This window comes from Rhinoderma darwinii, chromosome 4, assembly GCF_050947455.1.
Source record: "Rhinoderma darwinii isolate aRhiDar2 chromosome 4, aRhiDar2.hap1, whole genome shotgun sequence".
Taxonomy (NCBI): domain Eukaryota; kingdom Metazoa; phylum Chordata; class Amphibia; order Anura; family Rhinodermatidae; genus Rhinoderma; species Rhinoderma darwinii.
In genome coordinates, this window is record NC_134690.1 from 180,837,955 (window position 1) to 180,859,672 (window position 21,718).

The 21,718-nt window shown below is 42.8% G+C and overlaps 1 protein-coding gene across 1 annotated transcript in view; it reads right to left on the bottom strand.

Annotated features, from left to right (window-relative positions):
- The window catches only part of LOC142759604 (glutathione S-transferase 3-like), a 62,765-nt gene that overhangs the window by 40,832 nt on the left and 215 nt on the right, over window positions 1-21,718 (bottom strand). The gene's annotated exons all lie outside the window — the stretch shown is intronic.

Consider the following 21,718-nt stretch of genomic DNA (forward strand, 5'->3'; position numbering starts at 1 on the left):
AACCCCCCTGTAGATAACGCCATAGAGCCCCAAAGCCACTGTAGATAACGCCATACAGCCCCCCTGTAGATAACTCCATACAGCCCCCAACCCCCCCCCCCCCCAAACAAAAAGAACGGCCTATAGTTTATCCTACAAAATAGATGTATCCCCTATCCACAGGATAGGGGATACATGTGTGATCGCTGGCAGCGATAAGGAGAACAGGGGACCGAAAGTCCCCCGAAGTTCTCCATGAGAAACCTCAGACTTCCGGGGTCTGCGCAGTTCAATAAAAATGAAAGGAGAATGCGCACAATCGCGACCGATGCACAATTCATTTCTATGGAGCTGCCGACAGACCCCGGAAGTCCGAGGTTTGTCATGGAGAACTTCGGGGGACTTTCTGTCCCCCGTTCTCCTTATCGCTGGGCGCCCCAGCGATCACACATGTATCCCCTATCCTGTGGATAGGGGATACATGTCTTTTGAAGGAACAACCCCATCAGTGGCGTCGCGCTGTAGCAGCCATAGCGGCTGGTAGCGGAGCCTCCGGCCATGGGGGTGGGGGCCTGTGCTGCGGCTCCCGTAGCAGCCGCTATGGCTGCTACAGCGGTAGTTACGCCACTGCGTGTGAACATACCCTTAGACCTCATTCAGACCGTGCAGGGGCGGCCTTAGGTTGGATGGCGCCTTGTGCGGGACTCTCTATTGCTGCCCTCCACAAACCAAAAATGAACCACATATATAGACACGCACATACTGGAACATGTATACTGTACATACATAAAGGGAGAGATTTAGACGTACAGACAAATATATACACACACACACAAACACACACAATGGAACATATACCAATAAATAAAGAGAAAAATATAGACACACAGGCACATATACACGTACAGACCTATATATACACAGTACAGATACCATTCAGTGCCCATTTACCATTTATTAACAATTTAGTGCCAACATGGTGCCCAATAGCCACTGATTGCCCACTAGTGTCCTTCTGTTTGGTGCCCCTCTGATGCCCATTTGACATTTACTTCCCCTTTAGCACAGAAGAACAATAAAGGGGCAATAAGTGTCAAATGGGCACCAAGTTGCCACTGAATCTCTGCCCATTTGCCATTATTGCCCTATTTAGACCCCCCATCAGTGCCCCCATTCAACCCAAGCCCACAGTCAGTGACTAATCTGCTGGGCTTCTCACAAACACTGCCCACTGGTGCTGCTAGAGCCGCCCTGAAGAAATATGTTTTCTCGGTGTCCCTACCAGCCCAGGAAACGCATAGGAAGATAGTCTGTGCGGTGTCTCCTCCCTGTCTTGCGTCCTGAACGATGTCATCACGCCTGTCTCGTCATTCAGGACGCAGGACAGGAGAAGTGAATGTTAGTCGCAGAGCCAGTATTGAGGTCGGTGCAGATAGTGAGTGGCACCTGACTGTACTGGTATGCGGCAGCCGTTAAGGGGAAGTATGGCGCGGGCATTTAAATTGTTAGAATCAGGGGGCGCCTCCTCAAACATGCCATCGAGCCCCCCGCAGCACAATCGGCCGTTTACAGTAGTTATGGCAGCCTGGGGGCCTAATAAAGGCAGGGCTTGCTCACACGGCCAATTTTCAGCCGTTTTTCGGGCTGTAAACGCCCGAAAAATCGGAAGCAGAATGCCTCCAAACATCTGCCCATTGATTTCAATGGGAAAAACGGCGTTCTGTTCCGACGGGCTGTTTTTTTACGCGGCCGTTTTGAAAAACTGTAAAAGAACAGCCATGAAAAAGAAGTGTAGGTCACTTCTTGGGACGTTTTTGGAGCCGTTTTTCATGGACTCTATAGAAAACAGCTCCAAAAACAGGCGAAAAACACAGTGAAAATCGCGAGTGGCTTAAAAAACTTCTGAAAATCAGGAGCTGTTTTCCCTTGAAAACAGCTCTGTATTTTCAGAAGTTTTTGAGTTTGCGTGTGAATATACCCTAAGAATCACGATATACTGCAATACATCAGTATTGCAGTATATCATGCAAGCGATGCAACGATCGCTGCTTCAAGTCCCCTAGGGGGACTAATAAAAAAAGTAAAAAACCAGTTAGGCCCCATGCACACGACTGTAAAAAACCTCCGTTTTTGCAGACCGCAATTGCGGTCCGCAAAAACGGACCCATTCACTTTCATTGAACGCGGACACCTTTCCGTAGCACTACGGAAGGGTGTCCGTGCCGTGGAAATGTTCCGGGAATTATGGAACATGTCCGTTCTTTTGCATTTTGTAGGCCGTGCTCCCACACTTTGTATGGGAGCACGGCCCGAAAATGTGGCTGTCAGTCAGCGGCCGGCCGTGCCCGCAATCGCTGGCCGTGATTGCGGGCACAGTCGTGTGCATGGGGCCTAAAACAAAGATATTTATAATGTTCCGAAAAAATATATATATTAAAAGTAAAAAAAAAAAAACTTTTCACATTTTTTCCCTAAAGCAATGTTAAAAAAAATAAAAGTTAACATAACTGGTATCGCCGCGTTCGTAAAAGTCCGAACTATCACAATATAGCGTTATTTAACCCGCTCGGTGAACTACATAAAAATTTAAAAAAATAAAACATGGAACTTGCTGTTTTTTGGTTACCTTAGCTCTCCAAAAAAAAAGGAATAAAAAGTGAGCAAAAAGTCGCATGTACCCCAAAATGGTATCGGTGAAAACGACAGAACTCTAAACTGATGGAAAAATAAAAAAGTTATGGCTCTCAGAGCGACACAAAAATATTTTTTTTTAGCACATTGCTTTATTTTTTTTTAAAAGTGGTAAAACATAAAACAAAACATATAAATTTGGTATTGCCGTAATCGTATCAACCTGTAGAATAAGGTGAACATGTCGTTTTTACCGCCTGATGGATGCCTTAAAAACAAAACCCCCCAAAAAATGGCATAATCACAGTTTTTTTGCCCATTTCACCCCACAAATATTTTTTTTGCAGATTCCCAGTACATTATGCGGTACAATAAATGGTGCCATGAAAAACTGCAACTTGTCCCGCAAAAAACAAGACCTCAGATGGCTATGTCAAAGAAGAAATAGAAAAGTTATGGCTTTTGGAAGGCGGGGAGGAAAAAACGAAAATTAAAAACTCATTGGCCTGGTCTTTAAGGGGTTAAAAAATCTGCATCATGTAAAAAAGAAGCGTCAGGTTAATTCCTTGACGTGTAAAATGCACCAAATGCTCCCATAGACAATGGGAGTCCTAACTGCGCGCCAAAAAACTTGCAAAAAGCGAGCAAAAACACGTGGAAAACGTATCAAAATCACCTGTATTTTAAAACGCTCTTCACAAGAAACGCTAGCGTATTTGACACGTCTACACATCGTTTTTTTTGTGCGCCGTGTGAACATGCCCTTATAGTAAACCATACCATACAGCTGCACTGCTAGCGGAAGATGGTTCCCACACATGGCTGTGCATGTGCAAGGATGGCGCAGGAGCTGAGCTTATGCCATGAGCAGAGAGTGTCAGCTGTAACACCCTACTGCAAGGGCTAGGATGAGCTAACGTTGATGCTGGCCATTTAACCCCTCGGTTTAATTCCGCGGTCAATAGCGATCAGGGATCCCCTCTGTAAGGGAGGCCCTCGGGTCTGCCATGGATGTAAGCCTATTTGGCCCTGCCTATAATACAGACAGGAATAATATACCGCAATACAGTGGGACTGAAAAAAAATTCAATAAAATGTATAGAAAAAAATAAAATCTCGGGTAAAAAAAAAGAGCTGTTGATTATTGAAAAAAAATACTAATAATTGGTATAGCCCTATATCTGTAACTAACTGACCTAAAAAATTATTATAGTAGGTTTGGACAGCATGCCGTTATAGAGCTGGGGTTTAGTGTTCCAAACCTCCCGCGCCGAAACCGGACGTTTAGACAATAGTTAGTAAAGAAACTTACCGAGATGAGTCAGAGAGAGGAGTCAAGCAGCATCGACTCATTCGCATTGCGCTCATGAAGCCGAGGACAGTCCACCTCGCTTAACTGTACATCTGCTTCATGTGCACAATGTGAATGCACCCGATGCCGCCAGACTCCTCTCTGTAACTTGTAAGTTACTAACTATTCCCGAAACATACGTTTTTGAGGCAGGCAGGTTTGGAACACTAAATCCTTACTGTGTAACGGCATGCTGGTGGTTTAGTGGCTCCAAACCTAGTGACAGGTTCCCTTTAAGATATTTATTCTGCATGGTAAACGCCATAAAAAAAAAAAAAAAACAATGGCAGAATTGCTGTTTTTTGTTTTTTCCGACTCCCCAAAAGCCAGAATAAAAAGTGATCAAGTCATATGTACCCCAAAATGGTTTTGAAGAAACCCCGGAAAAAGGAGCTGCAATAAAGCCTTGTCAAAAAACTTTTTAATCTATAAGTCCTATGTACCCCAAAATAGTACTAATGAAAACAACACATTGGCCCGCAAAAATCAAGCCCACATACGGCCACATTGACGGAAAAATAAAAAATTACGTCTCTTGGAATGCGGCAATGCAAAAACAAGTAATTTTTTTCTAAAAGGCTTTTTATTGTGCAAACGTAGGAAAACCTATAAAACCTTTACATATTTGGTATCCCCGTAATCGTGCCGACCCATAGAATAAAGTTAACATGTTATTTACGCTGCATAGTAAACAGCTTAAATTTATAATGTGAAAATCAATGCTGGAATAGCTGCTTATTTTCAATTCTCTCCTAAAATAAAGTTAATACAAGTTAATCAATATATTATAAGAATCTAAAAATACAAAATACAACTCGTCCCGCAAAAAACAAGCCCTTATACGGCTATGTCGACGGAATAAAAAAAAAGTTACGGCTCTTGGAATGCGACCGTGAAAAAACAAAAAATAATCCTTGGTCATTAACATGCAAAATGGCCTGGTCATTAAGGGGTTAAAGAGAACCTTTCACCTCCCACACATGTGCAGCTTAGGCCTTATTTACACGAGCGTATTTTACGTCCGTGATACGAGCGTGAAAATCACGCGCGTCGCACGGACCTATGTAAGTCAATGGGGCCGTTCAGACATTCCGTGTTTCTCACGCAGCGTGGGTCCGCTGCGTAAAACTCACGACATGTTCTATACTTGAGCACACTATACTTCGTATACCAGAGCATTATTGCCTGTCAGTATAAAACTGACAAGCATCTATTAGGATGTGCCTCTGGCATGTCCTAATAGGTATATAGCTAGGGCAGACCTGGGGGCCTTTGTTAGGCCCCCGCCTGCCATGGCACCCCATCGGATGCCCGCAATTGCATTTCCGGGCCACCGATGGGTGACAGAGGGAGCTCCCTCCGTAAACAACTCAAATGCATTGGTCGCTAATGACCGAGGAATTTGAGGGGTTAAACCGCCGCGATCTAAGTAAACTTCAATCGCTACCGTTGGAGCAGGAGCCCGGCTGTTATCAGACAGTTGAGCCCCGGCTCCAGCCTGCACAAGAGACCCGTACAGGACGTTGATTAGGCCGCCGTGAAAAGGCAGCAGCCTAGAATAAAGCCCCTTAATGACCGCCGTGAAAAGGCGTATCGGCGGTCATTAAGGGGGTTAACGTGCATACATTTGCAGTCCAGTGTTCCACCTAAGGCTTCGTTCACATCTGCGTCGGACCTTTTCGTCAGGGGATCTTATGAACGGAATACAAACGGAAACCATACGTTTCCGTTTGCATCACCTTTGATTTCAATGGTGACGGATCTGGTGCAAATGGTTTCCGTTTGTCACCGTTGTGTAAGGCCCCATGCACATAGCTGTTCCCGTAATCACGAGCCGCGATTACGGGCATGGCCGCCCGCTGGCTGCCACGGACAGCCACTTGCATTTTCGGCCCATGCTCCCATACAAAGTATGGGAACACGGCCTGTAAAGAGCAAATGAACAGACATGTTCTATAATTTGTGGTACACTTCTACGGCCCGGACACCTTCCCGCAATTATACGGGAGGGCATCTGTTGTCAATAGAAGTGAATGGGTCCATAATTGTGGACCGTAAATACGGTCCGCAATTACGGACTATTTTTACGGTTGTGTGCATTGGGCCTAAGGGTTCCGTTGTTTTGACAGAATGAATACCGCAGTCGACTACGTTATTGATTCAGGCAAAACAACGGAACCCTTACACAACGGTAACAAACGGAAACCATTTGAACATGATCTGTAACCATTGAAATCAATGGTGATGCAAACGGAAACCTATGGTTTCCCCTTGTTTCAGTTTGGATTCCGTTCACCAGACAACGCTATGTTCAAAGGTATTCTAGTGACGGTGGCATATACATAAACAAATATACATAATCACATATGTGAATGCATTTCTGATATACACACATATGCATAAATATACATACAAATATATATCTATATATATATATATATATATATATATATATAGATGGATATATATATATATATATATATATATATATATATATATATATATATATATATATACTTATATATATTTACACACAAACATTCACATAAAAAAGTTTATATACCCTCACAATTGCCACAGACAAATACACACACACACATACATATTTATTAACACAGCCAAGACAACACAGGAGTGGCTTAGGGCCTGTTCGCATCGGCGTTCATTTCCACGAGGGGTTCCGTCGGAGGATCCGTCGGATTAACCCCTCAGCGGAAAGTCAAACGGAAACCTCAGATTCTGTTTCCCTCACCGTTGAACTCCATGGTGATGGAAACCTAACTAATGATTTCCGTCTGTCACCGTTGTGACAGAGTTCCGTTGTTCTTCACGGAACCAATAGCGCAGTTGATTCCATCCAAAACGTCGGAACCCTGTCACAACGGAGACAGACGGAAACCATTAGCTAGGTTTCCATCACCATGGAGTTTAATGGTGAGGGAAACGGAAGCTGAGGTTTCCGTTTGTCTTTCTGCTGAGGGGTTAACCCGACAGAACCTCCGATGGAACCCCTCAACGGAACAAAGACGGTGATGTGAACACAGCCTAATGGACAACTCTGTGAATGTCCTTGAGAGGCCCAGCCAGAGCCCTGACTTGAACCCAATTAAACAACTCTGGAGAAACCTGAAAATGTCTGTCCACCGATGGTCCCCACCCAACCTGGCAGAGCTTGAGATGATCTGCAGAGAAGAAAGGCAGAAAATCCCCAAATCCAAGTGTGCAAACCTTGTGGCATCATACCCAAGAAGACTGGAGGCTGTTATCACTGCCAAAGGTGCTTCACCTAAGTACTGAGTAAGGCTGGATTCACACGAGCATGTTCAGTCCGTAAAGGACGGAACGTATTTCAGCCGCTAATCCCGGACTGAACACAGTGCAGGGAGCCGGGCTCCTAGCATCATAGTTATGTACGACGCTAGGAGTCCCTGCCTCGCTGCAGGACAACTGTCCCGTACTGTAATCGTATTTTCAGTACGGGACAGTAGTTCCACGGAGAGGCAGGGACTCCTAGCGTCGTACATAAGTGTGATGCAAGGAGCCCAGCTCCCTGCACTGTGTTCGGTCCGGGACTTGTGGCCGAAATACGTTCCGTCCTTTACGGACCGAACATGTTCTTGTGAATCCAGCCTAAAGGGTCTGAATACTCATGTCAATGCAATATTTTAGTTTTTCCTTTTCAATAAATTAGAAAAGATTCTAACATTCTGTTTTCACTTTGTACCTCTTTGCGATACTTGAAAGTTGGGAGGTGTGCTACAGTACCAGATTATTTACTATAAAGTCTAGTTTGTGCTGTGTCATGCTGACAGTATATGTTTATGACCACACCATACATCGCATCATTGTAGTCTAGTACTGTGCCTGCTAAATCATCATGTTACACAATCAGGACAGACAACAGTGATTCTGTATGTATAAGTGGATGGATTATATATGACGTGCAGAAAAGTCTACTATGTATTCGTGTGAAAGTACATTTCTGGTCACCTTCACACGGCAGTATTTAGGTCAGTATTTTGCATCAGTTATATGTAAGTCAAAACCAGCAATAAAATATAAACTGTAATGTAAAGTTTTGCACCTCTTGCGTGTTTGGACGATAAAAATTAAAGCAAAATACTGACCAAAATACGCCTGTGTGAAAGTGGCCTAATGCCCAGGGGCGTAACTAGGAAAGACTGGGCCCCATAGCAAACTTTTGAGTGGGGCCCCCCCTCCCCTGGGTGTCACACAACCCCCCCCCTTGTAGATAGTGCCTTTTTTACAGCCCCCCCCCTGTAGATAACGCCATACAGCCCCCCTCTGTAGATAACGCCATACAGCCCCCCTCTGTAGCTAGCGGCATATATCCCCCTGTAGAGAACGCCATACAGCCCCCCTGTAGATGACGCCATACAGCCCCCCTGTAGATAACGCCATACAGCCCCCCTGCAGAGAACGCCATACAGCACCCCCCTGTAGAGAACGCCATACAGCCCCCCCTGTAGGGAACGCCATACAGCCCCCCCTGTAGAGAACTCCATACAGCCCCCCCTGTAGGGAACGCCATACAGCTCCCCCCCTGTAGAGAACGCCATACAGCCAACCCCCCCCCCCTGTAGGGAACGCCTTACAGCGTTCCCCCCCCCTGTAGGGAACGCCATACAGCATCCCCCCTCCCCAAAAAATGCGACCTACAGTGTGTCCTACAGTCCCCTGAACTTCTCCATGACAAACTTCTGACTTCCGGCGTCTGCGCAGCTCAATAAAAATGAAAGGAGCGCTGGTCATGCATGCGCACAAGCATTCATTTCTACGGAGCTGCCGACACAGACTCCGGAAGTCCAAGGTTTGTGATGGAGAACTTCAGGGGACTTTCAGTCCCCCGTTCTCCCTATCAATGCCAGCGATCACACATGTATCCCCTATCCTGTGGAGATCCTGTGGAGAGGGGATACATGTCCTGTGGAGAGGGGGGGGATACATGTCCTGTGGAGAGGGGATACATGTCCTGTGGAGAGGGGGGGGATACATGTCCTGTGGAGAGGGGATACATGTCCTGTGGAGAGGGGGGGGGGGATACATGTCTTTTGCTCTATTTTGCGCCTTCAGGACCAGACACCGTTTAGCCATTTTTAGCACGTGTTAGTTAAATGGCTATAACTTTTTTATTTGTTGGGCTAACGACATGATTTTTGCGACGTTTTTTCCGTAGACAATGCAGGTTTCATTTTTTATCATTTTTATACACACCTTTTTTGCTATTTTAGAATTTTTATTCATAAAGTTTGAAAATAATAGTAAAAAAATAAGCTTTTTTACATTTCAGCTATTTTTTTTTTGGTAATAACATAGTTTTACCCTAAAATAGACCTTTTATTTGTGATCGTCATTGTCTACCGTAAATTTTTATATATTACATGTCTATATTAGGGTAATTGGGTCAGCGCCAGCGTTACAACAATGATTGGCGGGGGGGACGTTTTTTTTTGGGGTTGGGTATTTTATGTGTATTTATTATTTACATTTTTTTGCACTTGACTTTACTATTTTTTTATTACTATGGTCTGTCCCCCAAAGGTCAAAAAAGACCTTTGGGGAACTTTATATATTTTTTTTCTTTCTTTTACACCATCTATTCCACTGTAACTGGAGCTGCACAGCAGCCCCAGTTACAGGGGAAATCAGCACTCTCATAATGACGATTGTCACTAATAGGGCTGTGCTAGGTCTAGTAAGACCCAGCAGCAGTCTGCCACTAACGGCACCCGGCGATCATATGACCAGTCACATGATCACCGGGAGGAATAGAGACAGCGCCGCTGCTGCTGTCTCTATTCCTGTACACAGCGCGCATTCAGCGCTGTGTACAAGTGATCAGAGAAGACAGAAGCAGCGAAAGCTGCTCCTATCCTCTCCTCAGGGTCCCCGGCAGTCACTGACAGCCGGAGACCCGACATTCAGCTGCCCGATCGCGCGGGCAGCAAGTTAAAACCCGAGCCGTAGAAAGTCTATGGCTCGGGTCTTAAGGACCCTGACCGCTGGCCGTAAAAATACAGCCAGCGGTCGGGAACCAGTTAATGGCAGAGCGGGGAGATACCTCCCTGCTCTGCCGTAGTGTTCAGTGGCGTCCCGCTGTAGCAGCCATAGCGGCTGCTAGCGGAGCCTCCGGCCATGGTGGGGGCCCGTGCCGGCGGGCGACACGGGCCCCCTCATGCCGCGGGCCCCGTAGCAGCCGCTACTGCTGCTACGGCGGTAGTTACGCCACTGCTAATGCCGTATAACCTCACGTGGTTATTGCACAATCCTTATAATTTAGGGGTTACTCCACTAGCAGAACCACCTTTCTGTAATCTTATAACAATGAGACACCTAGCCGCGTTTAACCCTGACATGTTGTACAGCCTCCTTCTCTCCAGCTGTAAATGACCATCTGTAGTGGTGACCACACTGTCTATAACAGGGACAGGCACAATATATACCAGTAGTTGGAGTATTTCCTGTGGTTTAGTAGAAGACAACAGGATTTTTCAGAGGAGCTTTATTCAGGTAAGTGTAACTTTGGGGGCAAGTGGAGCCAAAGGCTGCATTTTCAGTCCTTACTTTCAGTTAAAAGGGCATTTAAAAAAAATTATAAATATATTAGTCAGTGTGTTTAGTATAACTTTGTAATTGGTCTTTATGAAAAAATCTTTTTACTTTAGAAGATACGGCTGTTCTGTATTCTCTATTTAGAGAAGATCCACCTGTAATCGATCACATCTAAGTTATGAACTTAGATGTGATCGTTTACAGGTGGATTCTGGGTGTCAGAGACGCAGGACCCGCCTAAACTGAACCCGTGAGGTCGATGGGACTGACAGATCCAGTGTAAAAGAAGGGATACAGCTGTTCTGTATAGACAATACAGAACAGCCGTATCTCCAAAAGTAAAACTATTTTTAATAAAGACGATTTACAAAGTTATAACAAAAAACACAAATATCCTTTTGAATAACCCAAAAAATGCAATAATTGTTGCACGGTGCCGTCCAATATAATTATATAGAAAAAAAGAGAAAAAGAAAACGATTGAACAAAACCAGCACACTTTGGGTCGAAATTAAGTACAAAGTACAAATTATTTAAACAAAATACAAAATTATTTTAATTATTTAAAAATATTTTCCAATTATCATAATTGTGAAAAAACATTACACATAGTAACATATCATTGACATTAATACGGGTGCTATTTTATAAGCCGACAAATAGATGCATGCATCCAAACATATATTGAAACATTATATCATAATAGCAACATGTAATTCCGGGGAGATAGTCGTCCCATAATATTTAAATATAATTGGAAAGGGCCAGATATTAAAGGCTTAATGCAAAAATAGAACGAGACAAATTATTCCTTCCTAAAATTCAGCAACATACAAGTTACTTCATGCATTTGCAAGAGAAACAAAAAAGACACTCCCAAAGTATGTTTGAAGTAAATTGTATCTAGCTCTCAGCTAGAGGTTCCTTCACTAATACCTTGGGGTTACAGGTATAGTCCAGGTTGCAAGGTGTCTTTTAAGACGGGATCCAGTTGAACAAAAGATCCAGTAATCCTTTCTCTCAGGGTGTGCCGAGAAATAGATGCATGCATCCAAAATTATGTTTAGGCAATTTAGTAATGAGCAATTTTTTATTCCAGTGAGATATTCATCCACATCACATCCATATATACGGGAAAGACATAGAAGACACTCCCAACGTATGTTTGGAGAAAGTTTATTTCTAAACTTGGCTAGAGGTTCTTTCACTGGTACCTTTGTATTGTAAGTGTAATCCAGGTTCCAACACCTCTTTCAGGACGGGATCCGATTAGCAAAAGGTCCAGGAAAGCCTCTCTCTTCCATGATGTTTCTCATAGCTTTTTATGGGTTTGTCCAGGTCTGTATCCCTTCGTGCCTCCTCACGTTCAGGTGTAGTACAGGCACGGCTGAGCTCATTACAGCCAGATTTACAAAGTTACACTAAACACACTGACTAATCTGTTTATTAAAAAAAGGGAAAAACTATGCTGACCTGTTTAACCCCTTCCCTCTTTAGCCACTTTTGACCTTCCTGACCGAGCCTCATTTTTCAAATCTGACATGTTTCACTTTATGTGGTAATAACTCAGGAATGCTTTCACCTATCCAAGCGATTCTGAGATTGTTTTCTCGTGACACATTGGACTTTAAGTTACTGGCAAAATTTGCTCGATATGTTCAGTATTTAATTGTGAAAAACACCAAAATTTTGCAAAAAATTGCAAAAATTAGCATTTTTCTCAATTTAAATGTATCTGCTTGTAAGTCAGGCAGTTATACCACACAAAATTGTTGCTAATGAACATCCCCATATGTCTACTTTAGATTGGTATCGTTTTTTGAACATCCTTTTATTTTTCTATGACATCACAAGGCTTAGAACTTTAGCAGCAATTTCTCACATTTTCAAGAAAATTTCAAAAGGCCATTTTTACAGGGACCAGTTCAGTTGTGAAGTGGCTTTGAGGGCCTTATATATTAGAAACCCCCAAAAAGTCACCCCATTTTAAAAACTGCACCCCTCAAAGTATTCAAAACAGCATTTAGAAAATGTCTTAACCCTTTACACATTTCACAGGAATTAAAGCAAAGTAGAGGTGAAATTTACAAATTTCATATTTTTTTGCAGAAATAAATTTTTAATACAATTTTTTTTATAACACAGAAGGTTTTACCAGAGAAATGCAACTCAATATTTGTTGCCCAGTTTCTGCAGTTTTAGGAAATATCCCACATGTGGCCCTAGCGTGCTACTGGACTGAAGCACCGGCCTCAGAAGCAAAGGAGCACTAGTGGATTTTGGGGCCTTATTTTTGTTAGAATAAATTTTAGGCATCATGTCAGGTTTGAAGGGCTCTTGCGGTGCCAAAACAGTCAAAATCCCCCAAAAGTGACCACATCTGGGAAACTAGACACCTCAAGGAAATTATCTAGGGGTACAGTGAGCATTTTGACTGCACAGGTTTTTTACAGAAATTATTGGAAGTAGGCCATGAAAATTAAAATCAACATTTTTTCAAAGAAAATGTAGGTTTAGCGATTTTTTTTCTCATTTCCACAAGGACTAAAGGAGAAAAAGCACCGTAAAATTTGTAAAGCAATTTCTCCCGAGTAAAACAATACCCCACATGTGGTAATAAACGGTTGTTTGGAGACACGGCAGGGCTTAGAAGGGAATGAGCGCTATTTGACTTTTGGAGCTCAAATTTAGCAGGAATGGTTTGCGGAGGCCATGTCGCATTTACAAAGCCCCTGAGGGGACAAAACAGTGGAAAACCCCCACAAGTGACCCAATTTCGGAAACTACACCCATTGAGGAAATTATCTAGGGGTATAGTGAGCGATTTGACCCCACAGTTTTTTTGCAGAAATTATTGGAAGTAGGCCCTGAAAATAAAAATCTACATTTTTTCAAAGAAAATGTAGGTTTAGCTTATTTTTTCTAATTTCCACAAGGACTGAAGGAGAAAAAGCACCACAAAAACTGTAAAAAAATTTCTCCCGAGTAAAACAATGCCCCACGTGTGGTAATAAACGGCTGTCTGAAGACACGGCGTGGCTTAGAAGGGAAAGAGCGCTATTTGGCTTTTGGAGATCACATTGAGCAGGAATGGTTTGCGGAGGCCATGTCACATTTACAAAGCCCCTGAGGGGAAAAAACAATGAAAACGCCCAAAAAGTGACTCCATTTAGGAAACGACACCTCTTGTGGAATTCAAAAAGAACCCAACATTTGTAAAGCAATTTCTCCCGAGTACGGCAATACCCCATATGTGGTCATAAACTGCTGTTTGGGCACACGGCAGGGCTCAGAAGGGAAGGACCGCCATTTGGAGTGCAGATGTTGCTGGATTGGTTTCTGGGCGCCTGTGGGCCCAAAACAGTGGAAACCCCCCAGAAGTGACCCCATTTTGGAAACTACACCCCTCAATGCATTTACCTAGGGGTGTAGTAAGCATTTTAACCCTGCAGATGATTGGCAGAAATTGGTCTGCACACGATGTTGCAGAGTGAAAATGGGATTTTTTTCCATAGATATGCCAATATGTGGTGCCCAGCTTGTGCCACCATAACAAGACAGCTCTCTAATTATTATGCTGGGTTTCCTGGTTTTAGAAACACCCTACATGTGGCCTTAATCTCTTGCCTGGACAGTCGACCAGGCTCAGGAGTGAAAGCATACCATGTAAAATTGAGGCCTAATTTGGCGATTTACAAAGTATTGGTTCACAACTGCAGAGGCTCTGATGTGAAATAATAAAAATAAACCCCTGAGAAGTGACCCCATTATGGAAACTGCACCCCTCAAGGCATTTATTAAGGGGTGTAGTGAGCATTTTCACCCCACAGGTCTTTTCCATAAATGAATGCGCTGTGGATGGTGCAAATTAAAAATTTATATTTTTCCCTAGATATGCCATTCAGTGGCAAATATGTCGTGCCCAGCTTATGCCACTGGAGACACACACCCCAAAAATTGCTAAAAGGGTTCTCCCGGGTATGACGGTGCCATATATGTGGAAGGAAACTGCTGTTTGGGGACGCTGTAGGGTTCAGATGGGAGGAAATGCCATTTGGCTTTTCGAGCGTGGATTTTGCTTGGTAGTAGTTTTGTTTGGAGTCTTACTGGTGTTTCCGTTTATAATGTGGGGGCATATGTAAGCCGGGCAGAGTATATAAGGGGCATAGTCAGGTGGTATAATAATGGGGTAAAAAAAAATAATACAATAATCCATAGATGTGTGTTACGCTGTGAAGCAATCCTTTCTGCACAGGCCGGTGTCGCACTGATATATGGTGTCCTTCCTTATCCCCCTTTTGGTCCACACTCCGCGCCTTTGCAGTTTGGGGAATTTTGCTGGGAAGTGTTGTCCTGGTATAATACGGGCACCCTCGCTTCCAGCGGATATGTTTGGGCCCTCCCTTTCCTGGTTCCCTAATTTTAGGTCCTTGATAAATCGCCTCTTCAAACAGAAGAAATGTTCCCCTCGGGCACAACTGCATATTTTTTTATTTCCTGACTTATTGGAGCCATAACTAATTTTATTTTTCATAGACGTAGCGGTATGAGGGCTGGTTTGTTGCAGGACGAGCTGTAGTTATTATTGGTACCATTTTGGGGTACATGCAACTTTTTGATCACCTTTTATCCTATTTTTTGGGATGCCAGGTAAACAAAAAAACGCAATTCTGGCACAGCTTTTTTCGTTTTCTTTATACAGCGTTCACCATGCGTTATAAATTACATGTTAACTTTATTCTGCGGGTCAGTACGATTCCGGTGATACCTAATTTATAGAACTTTTTCATGTTTTACAACTTTTTGCACAATAAAATTACTTTTGTAAAAAGAATGTATTTTTTCTGTCGCCAAGTTGTGAGAACCATAACGTTTTCATTTTTTTGTCGACGGAGCTATATCAGGGCTTGTTTTTTGCGGGACGAGCTATAGTTTTTATAGGTACCATTTTTGGATACGTGCGACTTTTTGATCACTTTTTATTCTAATATTTGTAGGGCAAAGTGACCAAAAAACATAAACTCTGGTAACGTTTTTTTACGAGTTTTTTTTACGCTGTTCACCGCGTGCAATAAATAATATAATATTTTGATACCTCCGGTCGTTACGGTCGTGGCGATACCAAATACATATGGTTTATTATTATTTTTCAATAATAAAGGACTTGATAAGAGTAAAAGGGGGATTGTGTTTTATTTGATTACTTGAAACTTTTATTGTTTTCAAACTTTTATTTTTTGCACTTTTTTTTACACTTTTTCTCAAGTCCCACTAGGGGACTTGAAGGTCCAACGGTCAGATTTTTTTTTTTCTAATACATTGCACTACCTATGTAGTGCAATGTATTAGATCTGTCAGTCATTCACTGACAGCAAGCCGATTAGGCTTCGCCTCCCGGCGGGGCCTAAATCGGCTTCCGTAATGGCAGAGCAGGAGACCATTGTGTCTCCTGTTGCCATAACAGCAGTCGCCAGTCCTGATTGCCTGTCGGGGCTGGCGATCTGCTAGTAACCGCTACGATACAGCAATCGCTTTCGATTGCTGCATCGAAGGGGTTAATGGCAGGGATCGGAGCTAGCTCCGGTTCCTGCCGTTACAGGTGGATGTCAGCTGTACAGTACAGCTGACTTCCACCGCTGATGACGCCGGATCAGCTCCTGACCCGGCGCCATCTTGCCGGCAGCTACGGAAGCCGATCAGGCTCCGCCGCCGGGCGGATCTTGACTGGCTTCGGTGCTAGGCAGGTGCTAGTTGCCATTGCAGCCACCGGAACCCCGGCAAATTTCATTACTGGGGTTCCGATGAGCTGCAAACACCTTAAGTGCAGCGATCGCGTTTGAGCACTGCACTTAAGGGGTTAATGGCGGGGATCGAAGCTAATTTCGGTCCCCGCCGTTACAGCCGTATGTCAGCTGTAAGATACAGCTGAGATTCAGTGATGGAAGGCACCGGCTCAGCTTCTGAGCCGGTCCCAAACATTCGGCGTATAGGTACGTCAAGATGCGGGAAGTCAATGCTTTCCATGACGTACCTATACGGCAAATGTCGGGAAGGGGTTAAGAGCAGCATACTATGGGAACAGGTCCAATCCACTATTAGCCCAAACGGCACAAAATAATTTGTGCTGTTTGGCTGATAGGTCTGCTGCACTATTAGGATTCCTCTACACCGGCACATTTTGTCCGTAAAAACAAGTGCCGATCACCAAGACAGCTCATTGATCGGCGCTCGTTTGCTCCTTTCACAAGAAGCTAATATCAGTAATGTCTGGGGATCAGCGCGCGTTACTCCGATCGCTCGTCCACATACATTTCTATCATGTTGGCAGCACATGTGCTGCCGACAACAATAATATTTTATGCTGCAGAGACAATACAATCAGCCGTTTGCTCGTTCATCCGCTGATCGTTGACCTGTTTACACAGAGCAATTATCAGGAACGAGCGTTCTATGACCTCTCGTTTGCCCGATAATTGGTTGGTATAAAAGGGCCCTGAGCCCAGGCTCTATCTCTATACTATGCTGCCCTTACATAGAGCAACATAGTCTGATGACAGATCCGCTTTATCCGCCCATTCCTCCAAGATCCATGTCCCTGCTGCTAACAGTATACCTTACCATACCTTACATACTGTAATTGACGCTTCTCTAGAAAATGACAAATACGTTTTCTCAGCGTTATCATTGTGACAAAGTTGTTTCTTGACTTCAGAATAAGTTCCATCCACATTTGAGGCCATGAATAACATGGTCACATGACTGATGCAGTCCTGTATACCAAGGACCTCACCTTGTCTAGATGGACTTCATCCATGGTCATACTGTTGAGGGTATGTTCACACGGCCTATTTTCAGAGGTAATTCGGGCGGTTTACATCTCGAATTACGCCTGTTAAAACGCCTCTAATACGCCTACAAACATCTGCCTATTGCTTTCAATGGGTTTTACGGTGTTCTGTTCACACGAGCCTTAATTTTACGCGTCGCTGTCAAAATACGGCGCGGAAAATGACGGCTCGTCAAAAGAAGTGAAGGTCACTTCTTGGGACATTTTTGGAGCCGTTTTTCATAGACTCTATTGAAAACAGCTCCAAAAACGTCCGTAAAAAACACTGCGAAAAACACGAGTTGCTCAAAAAACGTCTGAAAATCAGGAGCTGTTTTCCCTTGAAAACAGCTCCGTATTTTCAGACGTTTTTTGTTAAGTGTGTGAACATACCCTTGCAATATAAGCAGAAGCAGCTAGGGGTGCAGGAAGACAAGCAAGTCATACATTGGGATACGTCTCCTTCTGACCTCACTTCCATATATGGGCAGGGATGTCATTAGCTGCAATTCCGGAGTTCACGGCCAGGGCGTCGCAAGCGCTCTGGCCGGGGATTCCAGCCCTGGAGAAGCCCCTGCCTTCACTTTCTGTAAATGGACAGCGATGTCAGGAGCTTTGCGATGTTGGAGTGCAATGCTCTGGCCTGGGGATTCTGGCCCTGGAGAACCCCCTGACGTCACTGTCCATATATGGAAAATGACATCAAAAGCTAAAAGGCAGTGACCATGAGAAACTATAAGCTCAGTTTGGCTTCCCCTCCATCTTAATTTTGACATGGCTCCCACTCCTGTCCTCCTTATCTTTAGGCAAAATTCACACGAACGTGTGCGTTTTGCACGTTGCAGTTCCGTGTGTCATAAGTGTTTGGTGCGTGGCTGCGTGATTTTCGCACATATGCCATCCTGTCATCACACATACCATATACATGTTATACAACACTGTCATCACACACAGCATATACATATTATACAGCACTGTCATCACACATACCATATACATGTTATACAGCACTGTCATCACACACAGCATATACATATTATACAGCAGTGTCATCACACACAGCATGTACATTTTATACAGCACTGTCATCACACATACCATATACATGTTATACAGCACTGTCATCACACACAGCATATACATGTTATACAGCACTGTCATCACACACAGCATATACATGTTATACAGCACTGTCATCACACACAGCATATACATGTTATACAGCACTGTCATCACACATACCATATACATGTTATACAGCACTGTCATCACACACAGCATATACATATTATACAGCACTGTCATCACACACAGCATATACATGTTATACAGCACTGCCATCACACACAGCATATACATATTATACAGCACTGTCATCACACACAGCATATACATGTTATACAGCACTGTCATCACACACAGCATATACATGTTATACAGCACTGTCATCACACATACCATATACATGTTATACAGCACTGTCATCACACACAGCATATACATGTTATACAGCACTGTCATCACACACAGCATGTACATGTTATACAGCACTGTCATCACACATACCATATACATGTTATACAGCACTGTCATCACACACAGCATGTACATGTTATACAGCACTGTCATCACACATACCATATACATGTTATACAGCACTGTCATCACACATACCATATACATGTTATAAAGCACTGTCATCACACACAGCATGTACATGTTATACAGCACTGTCATCACACACAGCATATACATTTTATACAGCACTGTCATCACACATACCATATACATATTATACAGCACTGTCATCACACATACCATATACATGTTATACAGCACTGTCATCACACACAGCATATACATATTATACAGCACTGTCATCACACACAGCATATACATTTTATACAGCACTGTCATCACACATACCATATACATGTTATACAGCACTGTCATCACACACAGCATATACATGTTATACAGCACTGTCATCACACACACCATATACATGTTATACAGCACTGTCATCACACACAGCATATACATATTATACAGCACTGTCATCACACACAGCATATACATGTTATACAGCACTGTCATCACACACAGCATATACATGTTATACAGCACTGCCATCACACACAGAATATACATGTTATACAGCACTGTCATCACACATACCATATACATGTTATACAGCACTGTCATCACACACAGCATATACATATTATACAGCACTGTCATCACACACAGCATATACATGTTATACAGCACTGTCATCACACACAGCATATACATCTTATACAGCAGTCATCACACATACCATATACATGTTATAAAGCACTGTCATCACACACAGCATATACATGTTATACAGCACTGTCATCACACACAGCATATACATGTTATACAGCACTGTCATCACACATACCATATACATATTATACATCACTGTCATCACACACAGCATATACATGTTATACAGCACTGTCATCACACACAGCATATACATGTTATACAGCACTGTCATCACACATACCATATACATGTTATACAGCACTGTCATCACACACAGCATATACATGTTATACAGCACTGTCATCACACACAGCATGTACATGTTATACAGCACTGTCATCACACATACCATATACATGTTATACAGCACTGTCATCACACACAGCATGTACATGTTATACAGCACTGTCATCACACATACCATATACATGTTATACAGCACTGTCATCACACATACCATATACATGTTATAAAGCACTGTCATCACACACAGCATGTACATGTTATACAGCACTGTCATCACACACAGCATATACATTTTATACAGCACTGTCATCACACATACCATATACATATTATACAGCACTGTCATCACACATACCATATACATGTTATACAGCACTGTCATCACACACAGCATATACATATTATACAGCACTGTCATCACACACAGCATATACATTTTATACAGCACTGTCATCACACATACCATATACATGTTATACAGCACTGTCATCACACACAGCATATACATGTTATACAGCACTGTCATCACACACACCATATACATGTTATACAGCACTGTCATCACACACAGCATATACATATTATACAGCACTGTCATCACACACAGCATATACATGTTATACAGCACTGTCATCACACACAGCATATACATGTTATACAGCACTGCCATCACACACAGAATATACATGTTATACAGCACTGTCATCACACATACCATATACATGTTATACAGCACTGTCATCACACACAGCATATACATGTTATACAGCACTGTCATCACACACAGCATATACATCTTATACAGCAGTCATCACACATACCATATACATGTTATAAAGCACTGTCATCACACACAGCATATACATGTTATACAGCACTGTCATCACACACAGCATATACATGTTATACAGCACTGTCATCACACATACCATATACATATTATACATCACTGTCATCACACACAGCATATACATGTTATACAGCACTGTCATCACACACAGCATATACATATTATACAGCACTGTCATCACACACAGCATATACATGTTATACAGCACTGTCATCACACATACCATATACATGTTATACAGCACTGTCATCACACACAGCATATACATATTATACAGCACTGTCATCACACACAGAATATACATGTTATACAGCACTGTCATCACACACAGCATATACATGTTATACAGCACTGCCATCACACACAGAATATACATGTTATACAGCACTGTCATCACACATACCATATACATGTTATACAGCACTGTCATCACACACAGCATATACATATTATACAGCACTGTCATCACACACAGCATATACATGTTATACAGCACTGTCATCACACATACCATATGCATGTTATACAGCACTGTCATCACACATACCATATACATATTATACATCACTGTCATCACACATACCATATACATATTATACAGCACTGTCATCACACACAGCATATACATGTTATACAGCACTGTCATCACACATACCATATGCATGTTATACAGCACTGTCATCACACATACCATATACATGTTATACAGCACTGTCATCACACACAGCATATACATGTTATACAGCACTGTCATCACACATACCATATACATGTTATACAGCACTGTCATCACACACAGCATATACATGTTATACAGCACTGTCATCACACACAGCATATACATGTTATACAGCACTGTCATCACACACAGCATATACATGTTATACAGCACTGTCATCACACATACCATATACATATTATACATCACTGTCATCACACATACCATATACATATTATACAGCACTGT